Source organism: Rhinopithecus bieti, unplaced genomic scaffold, assembly GCF_001698545.2.
Source record: "Rhinopithecus bieti isolate Rb0 unplaced genomic scaffold, ASM169854v2 scaffold_31787, whole genome shotgun sequence".
NCBI lineage: Eukaryota > Metazoa > Chordata > Mammalia > Primates > Cercopithecidae > Rhinopithecus > Rhinopithecus bieti.
The window spans coordinates 2,672,058-2,696,788 of NW_016814655.1; the positions used below are offsets into that span (position 1 = coordinate 2,672,058).

Genomic DNA, 24,731 nt, shown 5'->3' on the forward strand with positions numbered 1-24,731 from the left:
TCTTCTTCAGCAACCTTTCTGCCACACAACAAATGCACCAGGTTCCTGGGCAGGCTGCGACAGGCTGGCTAATGTTAGAGGAACATCCCGAATACATTAAAACACTGCAAAACACATTTACATTCAACCTCTCTTCATTCTGTTTCATCTTCAGTCCTTTTTAAAAGTTGTGTTATATTGTTTTCACTTTAAATGGAACCATCCTAATTCAGTCAAGACTAGAAAACCAAACAATAGCCTCAGGATAGACTTTGCAAAAGAGAAAGCAAACCCAACAGGAGAGCTGGCCCAGCTGCCAAAAGCTCAGGCAACAGGGGAGCAGCCTCTCTTCCAAACATGCCCAAGTTGGGTTCGAAATGGAGTCCACAGCCACAGCAGATAAACGTGACTTGTCACCACAAAAGGTTGGACTTCTCAGGGGTAGTTACAGCTTTCACTGCAGCCTGAACCTTGCTCAACCCGCTTATTCTGTGTGTCCCAGTGACTACTGGATAGCCATGATTTGCAGAGTGCTGACAATGACACCAAAGAGGATCCAGACATGACCATTAATCTCATGCCCCAGCCATTGTGATCTGAGTGACCAGGGTCAACTGGCATTATGTAATGGGTGTTTCAAAAGCTGAATTAAAATAAGAGATGTCTCAGAGCATAAGAACTTCATATGATCTGGATGGAAGTGGAGAGAAGGCACACACTACCATTTGGTCACTGGAGAGAGAATGAAATCAAGTTAAAATTCAAGATCAAGGTCAGGACCTAGAAATACATGCAACTGAGAAAGAAACAGAAGAAAAAGATGAAGATAGACAGAAAAAAGACACAATGCCCTAGGCTTACAGGAGGATTTGGGAGTAACTGTTCTCTTCCTCACAAATCTTCCCCTTGGTTTACTCTCCCTCTGAGTGCAGTAGAAAGAATAAGCCCTGATTCTCAGAAGATCTGGGTTCTCCTCCAGCCTCCAGTCCTCACTAGCCCTGTGACCTATCACAAGTTAACTTGACTCTCAGAGCACCCGGAACATAGGAGGCACCCAAGAAATTCTTCTTTTATTCTCCTATTTAACATACCCCTTTATCTCATTCTCTCTCTTGCTTCTCTTGTTCTTACCCATGTTATCATCATTATTCCTTCTATATATTAGCTTTTCCTTTTTTCCATACAATTATAGAATCTCATCAAAAGTTAGACTTGAAAAAGGCTTTTATCCATAACCTGCTAAAAAGTATCCATAACCACCTATAGCAAACATGATGATTCACAGAGAAATATTGAAGTTTTCCCCTGAACTCAGGAAGAAGAGAATTATGTGCACTACCACCACTTCTATTCAACACTGTGGGTAGGTCATAACCTGTGCAATAAGGCAAGAAAATGAAATACAAGATATTAAATAAAAGATATGAAGACACAAAACACCTTTCTTTGTTCACAGATGACATAATGAAAATCCAAAAGAATTTAAAGATTATACTAGGAATAAAAATTAGAAAATGAAAATTTTTAAATTCCCACTCAAGGTATCACAAAGCATCAGATCCCTGGGAATTAATCTATTGAAAGATGTACAAGACCTTTCAACTGAAAAGTATGAAACACTGCTGAGAGAAATTAAGGAAAAATTTAAAAGGTTCATCTTCCCCAAGCTGACTGACTGATATAATCCTACCCTAAAATTCTAGCAGGATTTTTTTGTGGAAATTGGCAAGTAATTCTAAAATGTTTATGAAAACATAAACTGTCCAAAAGAGCCAAGACAACCATGAAGAAAAAAAAGATAAGACTGGCAAACTTAGATTACCAAATAATAAGATTGATTATAAAGCTACAGTATTAATACAGTGTGGTGTTGGTGTTAGGATAGGAAAATAGACAAATGGAACCAAAGAGAAAGTTCACAAATGGACACACAAGTAAGATGCCTGGTTTGCAACAAAGACATCTTTCCAACAAATGTTGATGGGCCATTTGGAGTTCTATATGAGAAAAGAAAATGAAATTGGCCCCCTTAGTCACATCAGACACTCAACACATAAAACAAATTCTGGAAGAATCATGGGCCTAAATGTGAACATTAAAACAATAAAACTTCCAGAATAAAACATAGGAGACTATCTCCCTGACCTTGGAATAGGCAAAGATTTTGTAACTTTAAAAGAAAAAAATACTCAATTGTATTTCATTAAAATTAAGGACAGACTATAAGAAGATATCTACAATAAATACATCTGACAAAGAAGTCCAGAAAATAAGGAACTTACAAAATCTAACTTAAAAATAGACAATGCAATATAAAATGGACAAAATACTTGAAAAGGCATTTTACTAAAGAATATATCCAAATGGCCATTAGCATATGAAAAATGCTCAACATCCTCAGTAATCGAATTAAAAACCACAATGAGATATATCACCATAGCCAACAGAATGACTAAAATGGAAAACATTAAAAAAAAAAAAAATAGGCGTTGGCAAGGAAGTGAAATGATTAGAAGTATCATCCATTGCTGGAAGGAGTAGAATCGGTACAACCACTCTGGAAAATTACTTTGTGTTGTCTACTAAAATCTACTTTATGACCCAGCTAGTCTATCCTTGGGTATATACACCAAAGAAATGAGTATGTATGTCCAAAAAATGCACAGGAATGTTCACATAGCCAAAAATTGGAAACAAGTCAGATGTCCATGAATTACAGAATAGATAGATAATTTGGGTGTATTTCTATACTATGGAGAAATAAAAAGAACAATGTAAAGTTATATATATCCACAGGGATAAATCTCACAGACATAATGTTAACTGAAAAGAAAAATCTTAACACAAAAGAGAAGACAAAGATTATACATATTAGCTATCTGTTGCTGTGTAACAAATTATTCCAAAACTGAACAGTTTAAAACAACAGATATTTATTGTCTCACAATTTTTGTGGGTCAAGAATGCAAGCACATCTTACCTGGGTCCTCCAGCTCACAATTTTTCACAAGGCAATTACGAAAGATGTCAGCCAGGCTACAGTAATCTCAAGGCTCAACTGAGGGAAGATTTGCTTCCAAACTCACTCACTGTGGATGTAGGGCCAAGGGTCTTAATTTTTCATTGGTTGATGCCAATAAGGTTGCTAAAAACACAAAGGCTTTTCATCAGAGCAAATGAGGAGAGCCAGAGACCGCAAAATCAAAATGAAAGCCAAAGTCTTTTGTAACCTAATCTCAGAAGTGATAACTCATCACTTTTGCTGAATACTATTCACTACAAGCAAGTTATTGAGTCTAGTCCACACCCCAGGGGAGGAGATTGTACAAGGATATGAATATTAGAAGGCAAAGGCTATTAGAACCACATTAGATGGTAGTGGCCATCTACCATGCTACGTTATTCCATTTATATGATTTTCAAGAACAGGCAAAACTTAATAGAAGTAAAAACATTGATTACTCCCAGGGGGAGAGACTACTGGTCTATAGCAAACATAAAGGAGCTTTCTGGGGTGCTATAACTGGTCTATGTCTTGATCTTGTTTGGGTAGTAACATCAGTGTAATCATGTGTTGAAGCTTCATTGAAATGGACACTGAAAATGTGTGCTAGCTAGCTAACGTATTTCAAAGAATTATTAATTTACACTTTTGGGCACACAATGTATAAAGATGCAATTATGGCATCACCAACCAAAAGGGGTGAAGATAGAGCTGTTAAAGGAGCAGAGTTTTTTATGTTATTGAAGTTAGGCTGGTACAAATTTAAGTGAGTTGTTATAACTTTAAGATGTTAAATATAATCCCTATGGTAACCACAAAGAAACTAACTATAGAATATATACAAAAGGAGACTGGGTGCAATGGCTCATGCCTGTAGTCTCAACACTATAGGAGGCCAAGGCAGGAGGACTGCTTGAGCCCAGGAATTTGAGATCAGCCTGGGCAACATAGCAAGACCCTGTCTCTACCAAAAAAAATTTTAAAAATTAGCTGGGCATGGTGGCATGCACCTGGGAGGTTGAAGCAGGAAGATCACTTGTCCCCAGGAATTCAAGGCTGCAGTGAGCTATGATCACACCACTGCACTCCAGCCTGGGCAACAGAGTGAGACTCTGCCTCAAAAACAAATGAACAAACAACAACAGCAAAAAATACACACACACACAGAGAGAGAGAGAGAGAGAGAGAGAAAGGAAATAAGAAAGAAATTTACAGTTTTTGCTACAAAAAATATCAACTAAACACACACAAAAGAAGATAGTAATGCAGGAAATGGGGGGCAAAAAAGCTATAAGGCATTTATAGAAAACAAATATCAACATGTCAGAAGTAAGTACTTCCTTATCAGTAATTAACTACAAATGTAAATGGACTAAATTCTCCAATCAAAAGACAGAGATTAGAAGAATGGATTGTTAAAAAACATGATCCAATTATATGCTGTCTATAAGAGACTCAGTTTACATCCAAACATTCAAATACATTGAAAGTGAAAAGATGAGAAAAAATTCCATGCAAACATTAACCAAAAGAGAACAAAGGTGACTATACTAATATCTAACAAAACAGACTTTAAATCAAAAAATGTTGCAAACAAGAGACAAAGAAGGACAATATACATTAATAAAAGGTTCAAAACAGCAGGAAAACGTAACAATTATGAATGCTTAATGACAGACCATGAAAATGTATCAAGCAAAAACATTACAAAATTGAAGGGAGAAATAGCTTCATAATAACAGTTGAAGATTTTAATACGTTACCCTCAAAAAAATGGATAAAACAACTAGACCAAATATAAGGAAATGAAAGAATTAATACAATAAACCACTTGGATATAAACATATACAGACCATTCTATTCAGCAACAATGAAAATGAAACAACACACTCTTAAACAACCAATGCAGCAAAGAAAAAATCAAGACAGAAATTAGAAAATACTTAGAGATGAATGAAAACAAAAACACAAAATACCAAATCTTATGAGATCCAGCAAAAGCAGTCCTAAGGGGGAAATTTATAGCTTTAAACACTTACAATTAAAAAACAAGAAAGATCTCATATCAATACCTAACTTAAGAACCTAGAAAAAGAAGAAAACTAAACCCAAAGCTAGCAGACAGGGAAAAAAAAGGTCAGAGCAGAGATCAGAGAATAGAAAAACACTAGAGAAAATCAATGAAACCAAAAGTTGGTTATTTGAAAAGATCAATGAGATTGACAAACCTTTACCTCGCTAGACTAAGAAAAAAAGAAACTCAAATCACTAAAACAAAAAATGAAACTAGAAACATTACTATTGATTCTACAGAAATAAAAAGGACTATAAATGAGTACTATGAACAATTGTATGCCAACAAATTGGAAAACTTAGAAAAAATGGACAAATTCCTAGAAACACAAAACCTACCAACACTAAGTGATGAAGAAGTGCATAATCAGAATAGACCTATAACAGTAAGGAAATTAAGTAGCCAAAAATCTTCCAAAAAATAAAAACCCTGGACCTGATGTTTTCACCAGTGAATTCTACCAAATATTTAAAGAATTATCACTAATCCTTCTTAAACTTTTCCAAAAAACTGAAGAGGAGGGGAAGCTTTTTAACTCATTTTATGAAGCCAGCATTAATTACCCTGATACCAAAGCCAGTCAAAGACACTATAAGAAAGAAAACTATAGACCAGTATCCCTTATTGACACAGCTGGAAAAATCCTCAACAAAATACTAGTAAACCAAATTTGGCAGCATATTAGCAGGATTATACACCATGACAAGTGGCATTTATTCCTGGAATACAAGGATTGTTCAACATATGAAAATTGACCAGTATACCACATTAACAGAATGAAACAGAAAAAAACACATGATCATCTTAGTTGATGCAGAAAAAGCATTTGACAAAATCCACCACCCCTTTCACAATAAAAACACTCAACAAACTAGTAATAGAAGGAAACTACCTTAGCCAGGCATGGTGGCTCACACCTGTGATCCCAGCACTTTGGGAGCCTGAGGCAGAAAAATTGAGCCCAGGAGTTCAAGATCCTGGGCAATATAGTAAGACTTCATCTCTACCAAAAAAAAAAAAAAAAATTTAAGTTAGCCAAGCATGGTGGCACACACCAGTAGTCCCAGATACTTGGGAGGCTGAGGTAGGAGGACTGCGTGAACCTGGAAGGTGGAGGTTGCAGTGAGCTGAGATTGTGCCACTGTACTCCAGCCTGGGCAACAGAACAAGACTCTGTGGCAAGAAAAGAAAAGAAAAGAGAAGAGAAGAGAAGAGAAGAGAAGAGAAGAGAAGAGAAGAGAAGAGAAGAGAAGAGAGAAAGAAAAAAGTAAAAGAATGAAAGTACCTTAACATAATAGTAGCCATATAAAAAAAAAAAAACCCACAGTTAACATCATACTCAATCATAAAAGACTAAAAACTTTTCCTCTAGGATCAGGAACAAGTCAAGGAAGCTGGCTTTTACCAATACTGTTCAACACAGTACTGAAAGTTCTAGCCAGAGCAATTAGGCAAGGAAAAAAAAAAAGGCATCCAAATTGGAAAGAAAGAAGTAAAATTATCTCTGTTTACAGATGATATGATCTAGTGTGTAGAACACTCTAAAGTTTAAAAAAAGATTGGAACTAATAAATTCAGCAAAGTAGCAGGATACAGACAAAAATCAGTTGCATATCTTTACATTAACAAGGAACAATCAGAAAAGAAAATTATGAAAACAATTTCATATATAATAGCAGTAAAAATAATAAAATACTTAGGATTATCAAAGGACAGAAAAAAGTTGTCAATGAAAATTATAAAATACTGCTGAAAGAAATTAAAGACATAAATAAATGGAAACACCCCATGTTCATGAATGAGAGACTTAATATTATCAAAATGTCAACACTATCCAAAGCAATCTACAGATTCAATGTGATCTCCATCAAAATCCCAAAGACGTTTTTTACAGAAATAGAAAGGCCCATCCTAAAATTCATATGGAATCTCAAGGGAGCCTGAATAGCTAAAACAGTCCTGAAAAAGCAAAACAAATCTAGAAGACTTATACTTCCTGAATAAAATCTTACTACAAAGCTACAGTAATCAAAACAGTATGGCACTAGCATAAAGACAGATACATAAACCAATAGAATAGAATAGAGCCCAGAAATAAACCTTCATATAAACGGTCAAATGATTTTTGACAAAGGTGCCAAGACCATTCAATGGGGAAAGGACAGTCTTTTCAATAAATGGTGCTGAGAAAACTTGATAGAAAACAATTAAATACCTAACACCATATATAAAAATTAACTCAAAGTGAATAAGAGACCTAAATGTAAGACCTAAAACTATAAAGCTGTTAGAAGAAAATTTATGGGAAAAGTTTCGCTACATTGGATTTCTTAGATACAATACCAAAGGCATAGCCAACAAAAGAAAAGAGAAAAATTGGAGTTCATGAAAATTAAAAAATTTTATATATCAAAAGATGCCATCAGCAGAGTAAAAAGGCAACCCGCAGAATGGAAGAAAATATTTGCAAGTCATACATCTGATAAAGGCATGCAGAATATATAGAGAACTCCCAAAACTCGACAACAAAACAAGCAACCCAATTTCAAAAATGGGCAAAGGACTTGAATAGACATTTCTCCAAAGGAGATATACAAATGACCAATAAGCACATGAAAAGATGTTCAATATCACTAATCATTAGAGAAATAAAAATAAAAACTACAATGAGCTACTACTTCACTTCCATTCAGATGACTACTATAAAAAAAAAACAGAAAGTGTTGGTGAGGATATGGAGAAATCGGAAGACTTGTGTTCTATTGGTACAGCTACTGTTGAAAACAGAGCGATGGTTCCTCAAAAAACTAAACACAGAATTACAATATAATATAGCAATTCCACTTATAGCCATTTCCCCAAAAGAAGTGAAAGCACGGTCTCAAAGAGATAATGGTATACCGTATACCCATGTTCATAGCAACATTATTCCCAATAGCTGAAATATGAAAGCAACCCAAGCGTTCATCAACAGACGAATGGATAAATAAAACACGGTAAATACATACAATGGAACATTATTCAGCTTTAAAAAGGGAGGACATTCTGACACATATTACAACATGGATGAACCTTGAGGACATCATGCTAAGTGAAATATTCCGAAGGCAAATGCTGTATGATTCCACTTATTAAGGTAGCTAGAGTAGTCAACATCATAGAGACACAAAGTAGAATGGTGGTTGTCGGGGCTGGAAGTAGCATATTTAACGGGTACAGAATTTGTTTTGCAAGATGAAAAGTGTTCTGGAGATGAATGGCAGTGACGCTCATACAACATTATGAATGTACTTAATGCTACTGAACTATACACTTTAAAATGGTTAAGATGGTAAACTTTTACGTTATGTGTATTTTGCCAAAATAAAAAATAATAAATGTTTTAAACCTGTGCACTCTAGTACATGTATATTATATATCAATAAACATGCTGGAGGGAAAAAGCATGTAGTGGCTACTACCCTTTCCCCTTCTATACTTAAGATTTGGGGGCCCAGAAAGATGAATTGACTTCCTAAAGTCATAGAGCCACTTTTGAGTGGCAGTGCTTGTACTTAACAATTCTCTCTGCTGAAGTGTATGTGCATATCAACACAGACACACGTCCAGCTGAACTTCCCCTCTGGAAGATAACTCTTTGCTCTCAGAGGAAGGGGACTGCACCTCTTTAATTTGCTTTAACAGTCCTAGTGTCAGAATCACACTTGGGAAAATATCTCTAATATCTGACAAAGGTCTCGGGAATTAGTTCCAGCTAGGAGTTATTCTTCCTAGACTCCCTTCACCTGTGGTGCCTGTAAATGGTGAACAATTAAAATGCCAATTATTCTGACCTCTCTAATTCAAACTTGAGAAAGTCTAGATATGATCTGGGCTATAGTTCAAGCTTTATGCTGAGTTCAAAAAGTGTTTGCATAATTTGGGGGGGGGAAATATGCAACTGGTACATTTGGCCCACTTAATCATAGTTAACTTTGATGAGACAGACATCATGGTAAGACATTACAAGTGTATCTCACTGAATCTGAACATCAACATTATGAAGTAGGTACTAATATATACTCATGCCTGTTTTGTAAATAAAGACATTTAAATGTAGTGAATATAAGTAACTTGCCCAAGATCATACAGCTAGTAAGAGGCTAAACCAGGATCAAACTCTTGTCTCTCTCACTCCAAAGCCTGTGATCTTAATTAATTCACTATTCACTCCCCATGTAACACGTAAAAAAGAAAAAGAGGGAAAAAAGGCACTTAGTAGTTCTAGATGTGCCCGTCATAAATGGTTCTGATAGAATCAATAAAGCAGGTCCAGAAGGGCCTCCTTAGAAGTCAGATCAAGTTACTGTAGGTCCTGGAAAGGACAAGATTGGATAGTAAAGGCACTTAATACAGTTTACTAATGAAGATCTGTATGTGTGCATGCATGCGCATGCACACACACGCTCACACACACACACACACACACACACACACACATGGCTGTTGCAATAAAGTCTAATTACAGACCTCCCACTGCTCATCTGAGTCAGGCAGCCCAGACATTGGATACCAAATTGAGACCAACTTGCCCACTTTAAATCCTGGGAGTGCAATGAAGGGGCCTTGAACTCAAGTGGCAAACACTCCTGAAACTCAGATGAATCAAGGAAAGCTCAGCAAGGTGACACAAATGGAAAGTATGATGCTTCCTTACATCCATCTATTGCCAGATGGGGCACCAGGACAGCAGCTCCCAGAGGAGGTCCATGGCAAAGCACCCCCAGCTCTTAGAACCCTGTGAAGCACTAAGTTAACTGACACCATCCTACAGACTAGGACCAGTTGTATTAAGAGAAAAAGTGGCTAGATCACATGAATACAACTTGAAATCACCATCAGAATGAACCCACGCAAACAACAATGGCAAACAAGCTGAAGAACTACACAGGAGTGGCCATTTACTCTGGGGTTTTGTTCCCTTTTAATGCTCACTTGTTCATTCACTTATCAGCCAGTGTTTGATAAGAAAAATCTACCAGACAATATTTTTTAACTGTGAAAAATGTAGTCATTATTTTTTTTTCTTTAAAAAGGGACATTGCTCATTTATTTCTGTAGCAGACCATAGAAGCAGACCTAGATCAGGCTAGAGCCTGATCCTTGGGTAAACCAAGATACAAAACAGGGGAATGGTTTTCTCTCTCTTGAGGAGTTTGTAGTCTAGAGAAAGAGAAGATGAGAGATCAGTAGGAAGAAACAGGATCAGGGGAGGAGGGCAGGCAGGAAGATCTCAGGAGAAGGGAGAAGACAAATGGAGAAGCAGGGAGATGAGGCATTGGCAGAGAAAAACAGCTAAGGAGAAGGGTCTTGGCTGTGGGGCCCAGCAGGTGAGCTTGGGAAAGTCAGTACATATGTGAGCACAGTGCCTTGCATGTCTAAGTCCACACTGACTAGGTTCAGAGTCTTGTCCCAAATTTAGTAACATACAAACATAAGTAGTTCCCATGCACACTCCAGTAGCTCCTCACTGAAAGCATCATGTCTGTTCTCTTCATGATACCTACCACAATTTTAAAATTTTAACTATGTATATGTTATTAACTTGATAATTGCCTCCAACATTCCCTCTCTTTCTCTCTCTCTCTCCCTCCCTCTCTCAACTCTAAGCTGTATGAGAACACAGTTTACATCTTATGCCCCTAATAATTTTTCAGCTCTGCCATTTTCTAGCTGTGTTACCTCAGGAAGGTTATTTAACCTCTCTGATCCAATAGTCCAAAGAGACTTTGTGAGGATCAAATAAGAAATACATATAAAATACAGGCTAGACCAGCCTGAGAAACACAGTGAGACCCCATCTCTATAAAACATTTTTAAAAATAGTTGGGTATGGAGGCATGCACCTACAGTCCCAGCTACTTGGAAAACTGAGGCAGGAGTCTCACTTGAGCCCAGGAGTTTGAGGTTACAGTGAGCTATGATCACATCACTGCACTCTAGTCTGGGCAACAGAGCAAGACCCTGTCTCTAAAATTAAACAAAATACAGGATAGCTCTCATTAAAATTATTCCATTTCCCTGAAGAAATACTGCACAGGAACAAAAGGTCCCGGGTCTACATTCCACAAAAGCTCTTCCTCCTTATGCTAGATGAGGTTTATTCCTGCGGCCCATGGTTAGATTCTCCATTCAAGGATCCAGACAGAAAAATCCTATTTCTGTGACTGCATCCTATTTTATTGGCATTTCATCCCTCCAGGCAGTTTCAATCCTCTCCCCTATCCTCTTCTCCTCCTCCTGCCTGATGCTATGATGCCACAATCCAGTCTCTGTGACTTGGAGGAAATGTTTCCATGGTGATGAGCAGTGATGTCATAAAGGGGGGATTGTTACAGGGTTGAATAAAATCTGGCACTAGATGCACCCTGCCTCCTTATATAAGAGGGGGCGGGAGACAAGCTCTATCAGCACATCCCAGAAAATGGGAAACCGAATCACCCAGGGGATGGCAAGGAACGACCAGAGGGAAAGTTCCAGTTCTGTCCACCATGCACTACGAGCCCCATTCTGGAAAAGAACAGATTTAATAGACCTCACCAAGACGAGAACTGTTTTTCGTCAAAGGAAATCAAAGCAACAAACAAGAGGCAGTGACCACCGGAGACTTCACCTTTTGGTCTAGGAAAACCCAAGGAGACAGTGTCTACATCCATCAAAGCCCAATGTATCAAATATTTATTGAATAAGAACCCACAGACTCTTTCTTACCAGAGCCTTAGATTGCCATGTGCGTCTGTCTGATTGCTCCACAGACAGACTACTGTGATTTTGGCCCCACATGCATTTTAGAGTAACAAGTCTTACCAGAAAAATAACAGCCAGCCCCAGCTTAATTCCTAGAGAAACTCAAACCACCTTGTTAAGAACATTCCCAGAGGAGATTTTATACTAAGGAGCACCGCACAATGCTGTTTGCCATCTCTGGGCCCTCTTAAAGCAAGTCCAACCTTGGAAAAGGAATGCCTGCCACCAGGGAAACGTGGCTGCACTGCTGGAGGAAGAACTTGATCATGATGGGCAATGTTTGGAAGTAAAGAAGCATCTGCTGCCTTGGAAAGGCTTGGTCAGGGCAATCATTGTCACAGGCCACTTTTTTTCTCTATCTCTTGGAATTTCAGAGTGACTTAATGATTGCTACAATTGTGAGTGCCATGGAATAGATCCTGTTCCGTAAAAGATCTCCCTTGGTCCTACAGAAGGCTCTGGGAGCCAGTGCTTTAGAGAATGCATAGTCCCTTATTCTTTCTCTGGGCAGCTGGTTTTCCTGAAGGCTCTGCTCCCAGCGAGCACAGTCCACAGGAGTAGCTAAATGTGTGCAGTATGTGTGTAGTTTTACGGCCTTCATCGTTATTTATGAACTAACTTCAAAGGGAAGTCATTTCCATCCAGGAAACCTGACATATGCTTTTTCATACCGACACATGCATAGAGATAACTGTGCTTTCTTGTTATTCCAGAGAGCAAGAGGCAGTATCTTCCAGAAGTCAGCATGGGCAGCACCAAACCATCCACCATGTATCAGAGAAAAGCCAGACGGCTGGAAGGCTCTATTCCCAGGCCATGCTCCAGTCCCCAAACATGCCACCATCTCTCATGCCTCCTTACTGGGCCCATGCTGTCCCCTTGACCAGGAATGTTCACCTACCCCCATCCCATACCCATAGCCCCTTCACTGTAAGATCTGGGCCCAGCAAATGGCCCCGCTCCTCTTCTCTGAATGTTTCTTTAATGTCTCTGAGAAGGAGTTCCTTCCTCTTTTACTGTCCATCTCTTCCACCACATGTGTGGGGGAAGCTCTTTGAAGACACAGGACCCTTCCTCCTTCATATTTGAATACTGGGCCCAAGCACATGCCCCTAGCATCTACAACACACACATGCCAAGGTGAATGAGGAGATAGATGCCAAGATCCTTGAGTGCTGCAAATCTTCACTGCCAACTTCAACTACTCCAAAATAAAGTCAAATTTTTAAAAGTAAGTTTTGGTAACTCAAGTGACTAATTTTATGGACAAGGACCCCTTAATGAAATCTAAGAGGAGGAATGTGGTGACATGAGCAGGGCGGGGCTATGAGACACTGAGCAAACTGTTTATCCTCCCCGAGCTTCGATTTTCTCATCTGCAAAAATGAAGAATGGTGGAAGTTTGAGCTCAAAGTCCATCTCTAAAATTCTAACTCAGTGGAGCAGCCTGTGGCATTTTTACATCCTTAAACAGAAACGTGTTACACTTCAAGGATGATTCCTCAAGGCACTTTGCTGCCCTCCTGGATTGATATTTTTCCTTTCATTTTCACCTTAAGCCCCACTCCTGTTTATTACTCACAATGCACTCCAGGTTGGGGATGGCTGACAATTCCCCCATGAAGGACACACTGTAAAGACAGATGGAACTGCTGCCTAGTCAAGCTACACTTAATGCAACGTCACCCCAAGACAGACTGCATCCTCTTCCCCAAGGCGTCTGAGCCTACCCTTAGCCAGCCGTCATCCCACCTCCCCCAACAGCCAGCAGAGCTCTTCCCAAGTCATGCCTGAGCCCAGATAATTTCATTATTTTACAAAGGCATCTCTGTGTGCCCGCATATCCTGTCATTCTCCTTGTCCATGACAAATGCCTGGCATAAAAATTACCTTTGGAAATGTGTTAAGGCAGGCGGCATGCACATTCAGAGAGGCCAGGGGAAGGCAAGAAGGCTGGGGGATGATGGAGATGTTCTTCTTTACTGTGCATCAGAAAAATAAAAGAAGAAAGAGGAGTGAGGGCTGCCAGGGTGAAGGAAAAAGCTCCTGGTTCATTCAGCAGCAGCATGGATGTGTTCAAAGTGTGTCCTAGTTGCTCAGCAACCAAGAAAAAGCACTTCAGAGAGCAAGAGGCTAATTGGATAAATGAATTAATTAGACATTTCTGAAGTCATTGCCGTAAATGACAACAGGCTTGTGTGGCCAGTATTTTGCTAGTGAAAATGTCTTCCCATCCCTACCTGAACTTTGATCCAGAAAATGTGGGGAGCTGGGGAGCAAGGGAGCCACCACACAACAACATATCAGAGATGCTGTGCAGAGAGAGGAAAGCAGTGGAGGAAGCCCTGCCTAGGAGGAGAAGTTGAACTAAATGGCCTTCGAAGTCTCTTTCAACTTTTAATATTTGATCAGTTTTGCACTGCAGGGTAGGGAGGACAAAAAAAGGAGTAAATCCCCACTCTGCCAGCCTGAAGGCAACTTAATAACCTGCTTTCCCACACCATCCTATGGGGTTTCCCTCTGCTGTATTTAAAGCAAGCAAGTGCCCATGAAAGGCGATAGACAGCAGTTGTTAGGGAGTTTGTGTGGTGTTGGTGGTTGCTTTTTTCCCTTGCTCTGCTTTGCTTCTCCCTGTTGGCTTCCTTTAATTACAACAGAACCCCACTGGCTGCTCTAATGATGGAGAGGACTCCACTGTGCCAGGAGGGAGCGGGCAAGAGGTGGGAAGGGAACAGGCAGAGTGAAAGGAAGGCAGCTGGCAGCTCCCAAAGCTGGAAGGAGAGACAGCAGTGTGGGCTTCTGCTGCTCCTTCCACTAACAGTTGCTGAGTGACTCCAGGCAAAAACTCAGCCTCTCTGAGCCTTTCTTTTTCCTCCCATGAAGTAGGGAGAATGGATTTTGTGGTGTTTTGAGGACAATTGATGCCATTGCTAATTACGTGTTTCCCTTGCTCAAAATTACTAAGCGTTCCCAGTGCCTACAAAAATAAAGTGCAAGTTTGCCTCTGTGATCTGGTCCTATCTCTTCTTGCCTCCCCTAGTTCCCCAAAACACCCTATTACTTCTCACCTCCAAGGCTTTACTCATCTTGCTCTTTGCCTGTAAACACCAGAGCTTAAGTACAAATATTCAATGAGGCTTCTAGAAAAGAACGTGCCAGTTTAATTGAAAAAAGGCCCAGGAGTTGAAAACCCATCTTAGCCCTCATGAGGTCAGCAGTTCAACCTTGTATTGCTGAGGCCTTGCTTCCCTTGCTGGTATGAATTGGAGAAGTGGGCTCTGTAACTCATCAAGGGAGGAGCTCTCAAGTCAGATGGTCCACGTGGGGCTTGCAGTTCTGTCACTCACCAGCTTTGTGACCTGGGCCAGGTATTGAGCTCCACCATGCTTTTATTTACTCATCTTTACAATGTGGCTCATAACAGTAGAAACTCCATCGAGTCACCATGAAGATTAAACGAGATGCTGAATGCAAAGGTTACAGCTCAGTGTTTGGCACATGGTAAGAGTACCCTAATTGTCTATGATTTTTGTAAAATTATATGATTTTAAAATGAAATAAAAGCTGATGTCTTTACCTTCTCCCACCCTTTTGCTCCGATTCTCGCAGCCTATCTGCACTCACAAACTCTGTAATATCCTGATTTTGACATCAATAATACAGCAGACTCAACTACCTTACATTTGTATTTTCCTCTACTTCATTACCCACTCTGAAGCTTATTAGCAGTGTGAGCTTGGTAATCTAACTTCTCTTCATCAGTTTTCTCATCTATTAAAGAGAGATAATAATAACCTCCAACTCACAAAGTTATGAGGGGAAAATGAGAAGACACAAAGCACCCAAGACTGGCACCCGGCACATAGCAGACCTTCAGTAAATGCTAGATCCCATCCCCAGAGGCTTCACTTTTGATTCCAATATTGATTTGGATTTCCATCCTTCCACCTACACGTACTTCTCTTAGATTTCAAGTTCCCAGAAGACCAAGATCAAGTCTGAACTGTTTCTTGTGTATCATCAATCACAGTACTGAAGTGCAATTAGGAATCTGTTCAAGATATTTAAAAAACTACTTATTGCAGGATGATATGTATCTATCATCTATCTATTCCCAAATCATACTACCTTAAATAACAATGATATTAATAAATATATAGGCAATAACAACTCAACTATGAAGTGTGTTTGATCTCAGCTATGTACAAGCAAGTCTCCTCTTAAAAAGGCTTAGCCAAGACTAAGTCACAATGTCAAGACTGCACTGGACAAGGGCAGCTCACCTGTTGAGGTATGTCACTGATTGCTAGGATGCCCATGATGGTCAAGGAGCAGATAATTTGGCATTACCCATCCCTGCTTCAAGAGAGCAAGTTAGGGTGCTGGAGCAAGACACATATCTTTCTCTGGGTGACAGCAGGTAGATTATCTTTATAAATAAATAACATAGCTGTCAAGGGGGAGATGAAAAGTACTCCCCTATTTCTTATCCCTGAATATTACAAGACTCATCCTCATTCTCAACTCCATGGGCCCCTGTTCTGGGAAGAAAGAAGAGAAAATGGTTAGAGATGGGACAGGAGAAGGCAGAAGAGGGGAATAAACTAGAAATCCCCATATTTGCTCAGATGCTGAAGAACGGAATTTAACTGTGTGAAGAACAGAGCAAGAGGAAGTTGTTGTTTAAGTGGTTCTAGAGTTTCTCTTTGGACAACGAAAAGGTTTTAGAAACATAGTGGTGATAGTTGCATAACAATGTGGATGTAATTAATGCACTGAGTTGTAGCAGTAAAAATGATTCAAATGGCAAATTTTATGTCATATATATTTTAAATAAATTTTAAAATTGAAGAGGAAAAAAAGGTACAGAGCAAAGCTCTCCCCAATTGCCCCTCCACTTAAATCAAGAAAAATCCATCATTGTAAGTACTTGACCAACACATAGAGAAGAGCCAGTCTTTGGCCAGAGCCCATGGCTCTCCTCTCATGGGAGTCTTTTGAGGCTCAGCCATGCGTCAGACAGGAAATAGGCATCTCTGGACCAGAAAGATGTCTGGACTGGCCTATCTCTCCCTGATGCCAGCCCTAAAAATTGGAAAAATTGGGCAAATAGTGCAGGCTCTGATTTCAAGAGTCACCATCCCTAAAACGCCTTTCCAAACCATCCCCAGCTCATTCACCATTAGGATATCAAATTTAAAATGTGAAAGGCTCGGAAAAAAAAAAAGTGAAGATGTAAAGGACCAGTATTACACCATTTTCCCTAGATCAGAAAGACCTAGGAAAGTGGAAGGTGCTGGGTAGAGGGGAGGGGAGGGCCACAGGAGCTCACTTCCCCCCATCCCTTGCTCTTATTTTATTTCAGGTAAAGGGTGACCCAGCCGCCCTACCTGAGAAGGGACTCAGACTCTGTGGTGTTTCCTATTTTCTTCTGTGCCTGGAAGTTCCTCCTCTACCTAAATGTTAACCTATAGGTGGTCATGCTTTACTTGCTATAAGTTAACTAGAAACAGTAGGTCCTACCCAGCTCACAGATAGGCAGGATGGACAGTTAGGAGCAGGATAATAAACTCTCAGGTAAAAAACTGAAGCCCACTTTTCAGGAAGCCACCTCAGTAACTTAAAATAAGAAGCAGAGCCACCTAAGACACAGCAACGTGCAGCCATAGATGCAGGTGCTTTGATTTGTCTCATTTTTGGAGTCACCTGCCATTCTTTGAAGATGCACATCTCCCCCCTTCTATCATCCTCAGCTCCTTTAAAGGAAATTTAAATGAGGCAGGAGCTGCTTCGTTCTGAGAAAAAAGAGAAACGAAGGGCTATTGCTAAATCCCAGCTCATCCTCGGGCCAGTGCAGGAGCGTCCCCCACTATGCAGGCATCTCTGCAGGGGCCTTTCAGAGAGTCCTCCCTCCTCCATCCTGGGGAAGGGAACCAGCAATGTTGGAGGGTGCAGCTTCCTCTCCTCTTAAAGAACACACACCCTCACAGGCGGGTGAAAGAATGGCTGGCAGAAGGCAGACCAACTGTGAGCGAGATCAAGCTAATCCCCAGGACCTCTTACCTAACAATAACCATTTCCTACTCATTTTAGAGTATCTTCTACCACAGGGCAGGCACCTTGGCAAGCACTTTAAACTCACTAAATACTCACAAAGACCAGGCAAAATGGGATTATATCCTGATTTTATAAAGGAGAGAAGTAGGTCTCAGAAAAGTAACTTGCCCAAGTCACAGCTACCTAGTCAGGGGTGGAGCTAAGATTCAAGGTCAGGTCCTTGCGACTCAAGCACTACTCTTCTACCTAAAGGGATCCCAAACCTGATGTCTCCCACTAGTCACCTAATTTATTCTTCCCAAGGCTACATTCTGGGAGGAAATTCTCTGGACTAAAAGCTTAATGGAATACTAATGGGCATCCGAGTGTTACAGAAAGAGCACTGGACTAAAAGTCAGAGAACTGGACATTGGTGCAGGCGTTTCTACTATCTGGGTGAATCTGGGCACTGTACAATCTCTCTTGCCCACATTTTCTATGTCAGAAAAAAGATGTAGTTAGGTCATTATGTGTTCTTTCCAGCTCTAAATATTGTCTCTGAATTATTTATATTTTAAGAGGGCCTTAGAGGGAACAATGTTCAACATGAAGAATGGTCCTCTAATTGTGAAGATTCTGGAAAGGAAAAAATAAAATCAAGCAAAAGTCCTCCTTGCTCCCCTCAAAATCACAACATGAGTATAAGCAACTTCTTCTACAGTTTAATTACAATGATATTCCCTTAAAAATACCTGTACATTTATAGTTTATAATGCCCTTTCAAATACATTATTTCATTTTGATCCTTGCAACTATTACACAGATGAGGAAACTTGAGTCTCAGATGTTGACTGACTGACACCATTTCGTAAAACTGGCAGATATTCGTATGAAGGCTAGTCCTCCAATTTCAGTTTAGCCACAACCAAAAAAAAAAAGTGCTAATGTATAATCCTGCACTCCATCCAGAGTCCTATTGCAGCATGAGCCCATTCAGGTAACAACTGTAAGCTATCATCATTATCACCATCACCATCATCATCATCATCATCCACAATAATCTCATTTGAGCACATAATAGACACTAAGTAATCACTGTCAAAGCAATTAAGAAAGGGGACTTGAGGCCAGGTGCTGTGGCTCACACCTGTAATCCCACCACTTTGGGAGGCCAAGGTCAGTGGATCACCTGAAGTCAGGGGTTCGAGACCACCCTGGCCAACATGATGAAATACTGTCTATACTAAAAATACAAAACACAAAGTGAGCCAAGATCATGCCATTGCATACTCCAGCCTGAGCAACAAAAGCGAACTCTATCTCAAAAAAAAAGGAGACTTGTGCTATTTCATCACATATGAAACACCTACCAACTCCATCTACAGATAGGACCAGCTCTGCTTAGAAGCATGCAGACATAATACTCATGTGCATACATGTGACCTCTCTGCTATTTTTCTCTCCTCATCTCAGCTCCTGAAAAATACACACAGATGAGCCCTTTCTCCTCAGACATGATTCTTTCAGCATCCCTCAATCTGCCACTGCAAACAAGCTTGGAAGAAGCATATATTCAGTTAGCACGTGACAACAGTGTTTCATACAATATAATTAACACTGCCCCACCCCATTTCTTTAAAAATTAGTAAGTGCGTAAGAAAGAAAACACAAAACAAAACCAGAAGGGAGAAAGGCAATTTTAAAATGAATTCGACTGCAGAAGCTTATGTTCCTGTAGGCATAGTGGATATTAATAATTCAACAAAATATTACAGTAATTACTATACTTTGCAAAATCACAACAGTGCACTTTAGCACAACTCCTACCAATCTCCCTGCAACTTCCATTAATAAATAAAATACAACTCCCTATATTAAATTTGTTGTTTAAAAGCTAAATATTTTATCAGAACTAATATATTTTAAATAATCAGTCAAAACCAGGAAAATCCCTGGTACTGTATTTCTCACCCCTTCAAGTGAAATTCCATCTTCACAGTTAGAGCTAACATTGATTTCAACTCCAACAAGAATACACTAAATGTTAGGGTCTGAAGACCCCTATTGAGGGAACTGAGGATTACTCATCTCTCAGGCTCTGCTGGAATCTGATTAGCCTGCCAGAAGGAGAATGAGAAGGAAAAAGAGTACACAATTAATTCTTTTGGACTATAAATCTGGCCTACCTCATTCAGCTCCAGAAAAAGAAACCATGAATTGTAAAGAGAGGCAAGGAGTAGGCAACCACCAGAAAAACACTCCTAAGTCCATCCCTGAGCATGTATGTAGGAGGCTAATGATCTCAAAATATAGGTGAACCTCACTTTACACTGTAATTATGTTCCCACAAATTTGCTACATCCAACCTTTCAAGTTCTATTGATTTTACCTGCTGCAAAAATTCTGCAAAATAAACCACCTAAATCTCAATCACTTATTCTCACAACAATCAATCACTTATTCTCAGAAATATTCAGGGCAGCTGGGGGTTGGCTGATCATAACTGGGCTCAGCTAGGCGGTTCTACTGGTCCTGGCTGGGCTGGGCTGATGTAGCCTGGGCTTGGCTGGGAATGGCTGTGTACTAGTTGTCTCTCATCCTCCTCCTGAGACCAATAGGCCATGTTTTTCTCATGGCCACCCCAAAGGCACAAGACAACAGGTAGAAACACACATGCTTCTTGATAACTAAGCTTGAAACTTGCACACTATCACTTCCACCTCTTTATTGGCCAAAGCAAGTCACAAGGTCAAACCAAAAGTTAGAAGATGGGGAAAAAGATCCTACTCACAGAGAGAGGACACTGCAAAGGTCCCATACAAAGGGAGTTATAAAGAGAAGTGAAGAATTGGAGCTAACGACACAATCAACTACATCGGCCAAATATTTCTTCAGTGGACTCCTTCTTACCTACCCCGACTGCCACCATCCAAGCCATCACCCTCTTCAGCTACATCCTCTTAGCATTCATCCTTTTTTTCCTCTAACCCACAGGGTGATGAGAGTGGTTTTTAAATGTACATTTAATTTTATCACTCTCTTACTATAAACCTTGTCATGGCTTACCTCTTTGCTTTTTTTCTTTTTCTTCTTCGACAAGGTCTCACTCTGTCATCCAGGTTAGAATGCAGTGGCATGATCACAGTTCACTGCAGCCTCAACCTCCTGGGCTCAAGTGATCCTCCCACCTCAGCCTCAGCCACCTGAGTAGCTGAGACCACAAGTGCATGCCACCATGCCCAGCTAATTTTGTGTGTGTGTGTATTTTTTGTAGGGACAGAGCTTCTCCATGTTGCCTCTCAAACTCCTGGGCTCAGGGGATGTGCCCTCCTCAGCCTCCTAAAGTGCTAGAATTACAGGCACGAGCCACCATGCCAGGTCATCCCTTTGCTATTAGAATAAAGAACTAAACCTTTGCTTAGTCCTGCCCATGCCTGCCTGTCTAGCTCCATCTCATCTCTCACCTTCCCCAAGTTCCTCTGCTCCAGCCACGCTGTCCTTCCTTTCCCCTTCAAATACCTTGCTCCTTCCTGCCTCCCTCTCCTCTGCACCTAATCCACCCTGTACATCTTTGCAATCTCAACTCATCTGCTTCTCCCTCTTTGCCCTTCCTAGGTTAAATGTCCCTAGTGTTAACACGTACCTCTCAACCAGAGAACTGCTCACCATTACAGACTCAGAATCTAACAGCACCTGGCACATAAAGAGGATGCCACAAATATGTATTGAATGTTGATGTGTTAGTCCATTCTCACATTGCTATAAAGAAATATCTAGGACTGTGTATTTTATATTTAATAAAAGAGGTTTAATTGGCTCATGGTTCTGCAGGCTATACAGGAAACATATTAGCTTATGCTTCTGGGGAGACCTCAAGAAACTTCCAATCATGGCAGAAGGCAAAGGGAGAACAGATGTCTTACATGGCAGGAGCAGGAGCAAGGCAGGGTGGGGGCAGCAAGCACTGCACACTTTTAACCAACCAGATCTTACGAGAACTCACTCACTATCACAAGGATAGTACCAAGAGGATGGTGCTAAACCCATCACTCATGAGAAATCTGTCTCCACGATCCAATCACCTCCCACCATGCCCCACCTCCAACAATGTGGATTACAATGTAACATGAGATTTGCACAAGAACACAGCTCCAAATCGTATCAATTGGCTATAGCTGTGGTTTTAAAAAATGATTTTAAATTTTTTTAAATAAAAAGTAACTAAGGATGATAGCCTCCAGCTCCATCCATGTTCCTGCAAAAGACAAGAACTCGTTTGTCTTTATGGCTACGTAGTATTCCATGGTGTATATGCACCATATTTTACAGAAATAAAATACCACATGTCCTCACTTATAAGTGGGAGCTAAATGATGAGAACTCATGAACACAAAGGGAGGAACAACAGACCCTGGGGACTATTTGAAAGTGGAGGATGGGAGAAGCAAGAGGAGCAGAAAAAATAACTATTGAGTACTAGGCTTAAATACCTGGATGACAAAATAATCTGTACAACAAGCCCCCATGAAATGAGTTTACCTACATAACAAACCTTCACATGTACCCCCGAAGCTAAAATTGAATAAATAAAACAACTCCATTTTTTTTTTTTTTTTTTTTTTTTTTTTTTTTTTTTTTTGAGACGGAGTTCTGTTACCCAAGCTGGAGTGCAGTGAAGTGATCTCTGCTCACTGGAAATTCTGCCTCCCCAGTTCAAGTGATTCTCCTGCCTCAGCCTCCCAAGTAGTGGGGACTACAGGTGTATGCCACCACACCTGGCTAATTTTTTGAATTTTTACTAAAGACAAAGTTTCACCATGTTGGCCAGGCTGGTGTCAAACTGCCAACCTCAGGTGATCTACCTGCCTCAGCCTCCCAAAGTGCTGGGATTACAGGCATGAGCCACCACACCCTGCCTAAAACTACTTCTTTTGGTTGAGTTTTACATTGAAAGTATTTGGATAACAAGTATCAACAGCAAATGGCCCTGCAGAGTGTATGATCCCCCACCTTATACTACCGATTTTGCGTAAATCCAGTTTTAATGCATCGGGCTTCCTCAAGGGTTGCACATCACTAATTTGAACAAAGTCACAAGTATCTTATGTATGTACCTCCTTTTCCCACCTTCATCAGTCCATGAGTAAAAGGGGAGACACATATAATGCCAAAATAGCACATGATACAAAATCATCAAGTAACCTAAGTACTTCCCAAATCCAAGAAGAACTTTCTTTGACCCTAGATTTCTCTATCCAGATGAACCACCAAGCCAATGTGAGAGCAAAACAAAATTTTAGACATGCCAAGAATCTTTTTTAAAAGTGGATCTCCTGATCATCAGAGAAATGCAAATCAAAACTACAATAACATATCACCTCACCCCAATTAAAATGGCTTATATCCAAAAGACAGGCAATAACAAATGCTGGTGAGGAAATGGAGAACACTTGTACACTGTTGGTGGGAATGTAAATTAGTACAACTAGTATGGAGAACAGTTTGGAGGTTCCCCAAAAAACTAAAAATAGAGCTATTATACAATCCAGCAATCCCACTGCTGGGTATACAGTCAAAACAAAGGAAATCAATATATCAAAGAAATATCTGCACTCCCATGTTTGTTGCAGCACTATTCACAATAGCCAAGATTTGGAAGCAACCTAACTGTCCATCAACAGATGAATGGATAAAGAAAATGTGGTACATATACATAGTGGAGTACTATTCAGCCATAAAAACAAATGAAATTCAGTCATTTGCAACAACATGGATGGAAGTAGAGGTCATTATGTTAAGTGAAATTAACCAGGCACCAAAAGACACACATGGCATGTTCTCACTTATTTGTGGGGTCTAAAAATGAAAACAACTGAACCTATGGACATAGAGTAGAAGAATGATTACCAGAGGCAGGGATGGGTAGTGGGGGAGAGGGGGAGGTGGGGATTATTAATGGGTACAAAAAATAAAACGAATGAATAAGGCCTAGTATTTGACAGCACAAAAGAGTGACTACAGTCAATAATAATTTAATTGTACGTTTTAAAATAACTAAAAGAGTATAATCTGGATGATTTCTAACACAAATGGTAAGTGCTTGAATGAACAGATATCCCATCTTCTATGATGTGATTATTATGCAATGCATATCTGTATCAAAACATCTCATGTACCCCATCAATATACATGCCTACTATGTACCCACAAAACATTTTTTAAATTAAAAATCTTTTTAAAGCATTAATATCTCCCAAGCACTGGGTGACCATATGATTCATCATCTAAGCCAGGATCTTTTGAGAGTCAAAATACTTCTACTCACATTCTGTCAGGACAAGAAGTATAAACCAAGACATTCCCATGCATTCTCTGAAAAAGATTACTTGAGGATATGCCACAGAAAAATGAAAAGCAGCCCACAACAGAGGAATGGAATCCAAAAAACGGAGGCACTAATCCAAGAGTAAAATAAATAGAAATCTCAAGATGACAGAAGGGAAACAGGCCTAGAAAGAAAGAAATCAGTACAAATTAGAATATCTAATAATAATACAACTTAAAAGTTGGAATATCATAGTACTATGGTGAAATAGCATATTCTTTATCTTCCTATAAAGAAAATAAAACAAGTAGAAACACAAGGTGAAACAGAGTTCTCTATAAGAAATTTATACCCCACACTGACATGGCAGAATTCTGAACAATTGTCAGAACAACAGGTAATCTATTTGACCTCAAAGCTCAGGACACTCCTTGTCAAGTGACCCACGTTTGGTGATAGAGTACGACATCTATTTCTTATTGCGCTGGTAGATTTTGTTGCAGATAATAAAAACAACCAGAATTTTT

At 39.8% G+C, this 24,731-nt stretch overlaps 1 protein-coding gene and 1 long non-coding RNA gene across 2 annotated transcripts in view; one reads left to right on the plus strand and one right to left on the minus strand.

Annotated features, from left to right (window-relative positions):
• The window catches only part of SORCS3 (sortilin related VPS10 domain containing receptor 3), a 620,373-nt gene that overhangs the window by 583,240 nt on the left and 12,402 nt on the right, over positions 1-24,731 (minus strand). The window lies entirely within an intron of this gene.
• Positions 11,439-13,078, plus strand: LOC108515147 (uncharacterized). Its single transcript, XR_001881431.1, has 2 exons — positions 11,439-12,241; positions 12,557-13,078. It is a non-coding gene; the product is annotated as an uncharacterized LOC108515147 (long non-coding RNA).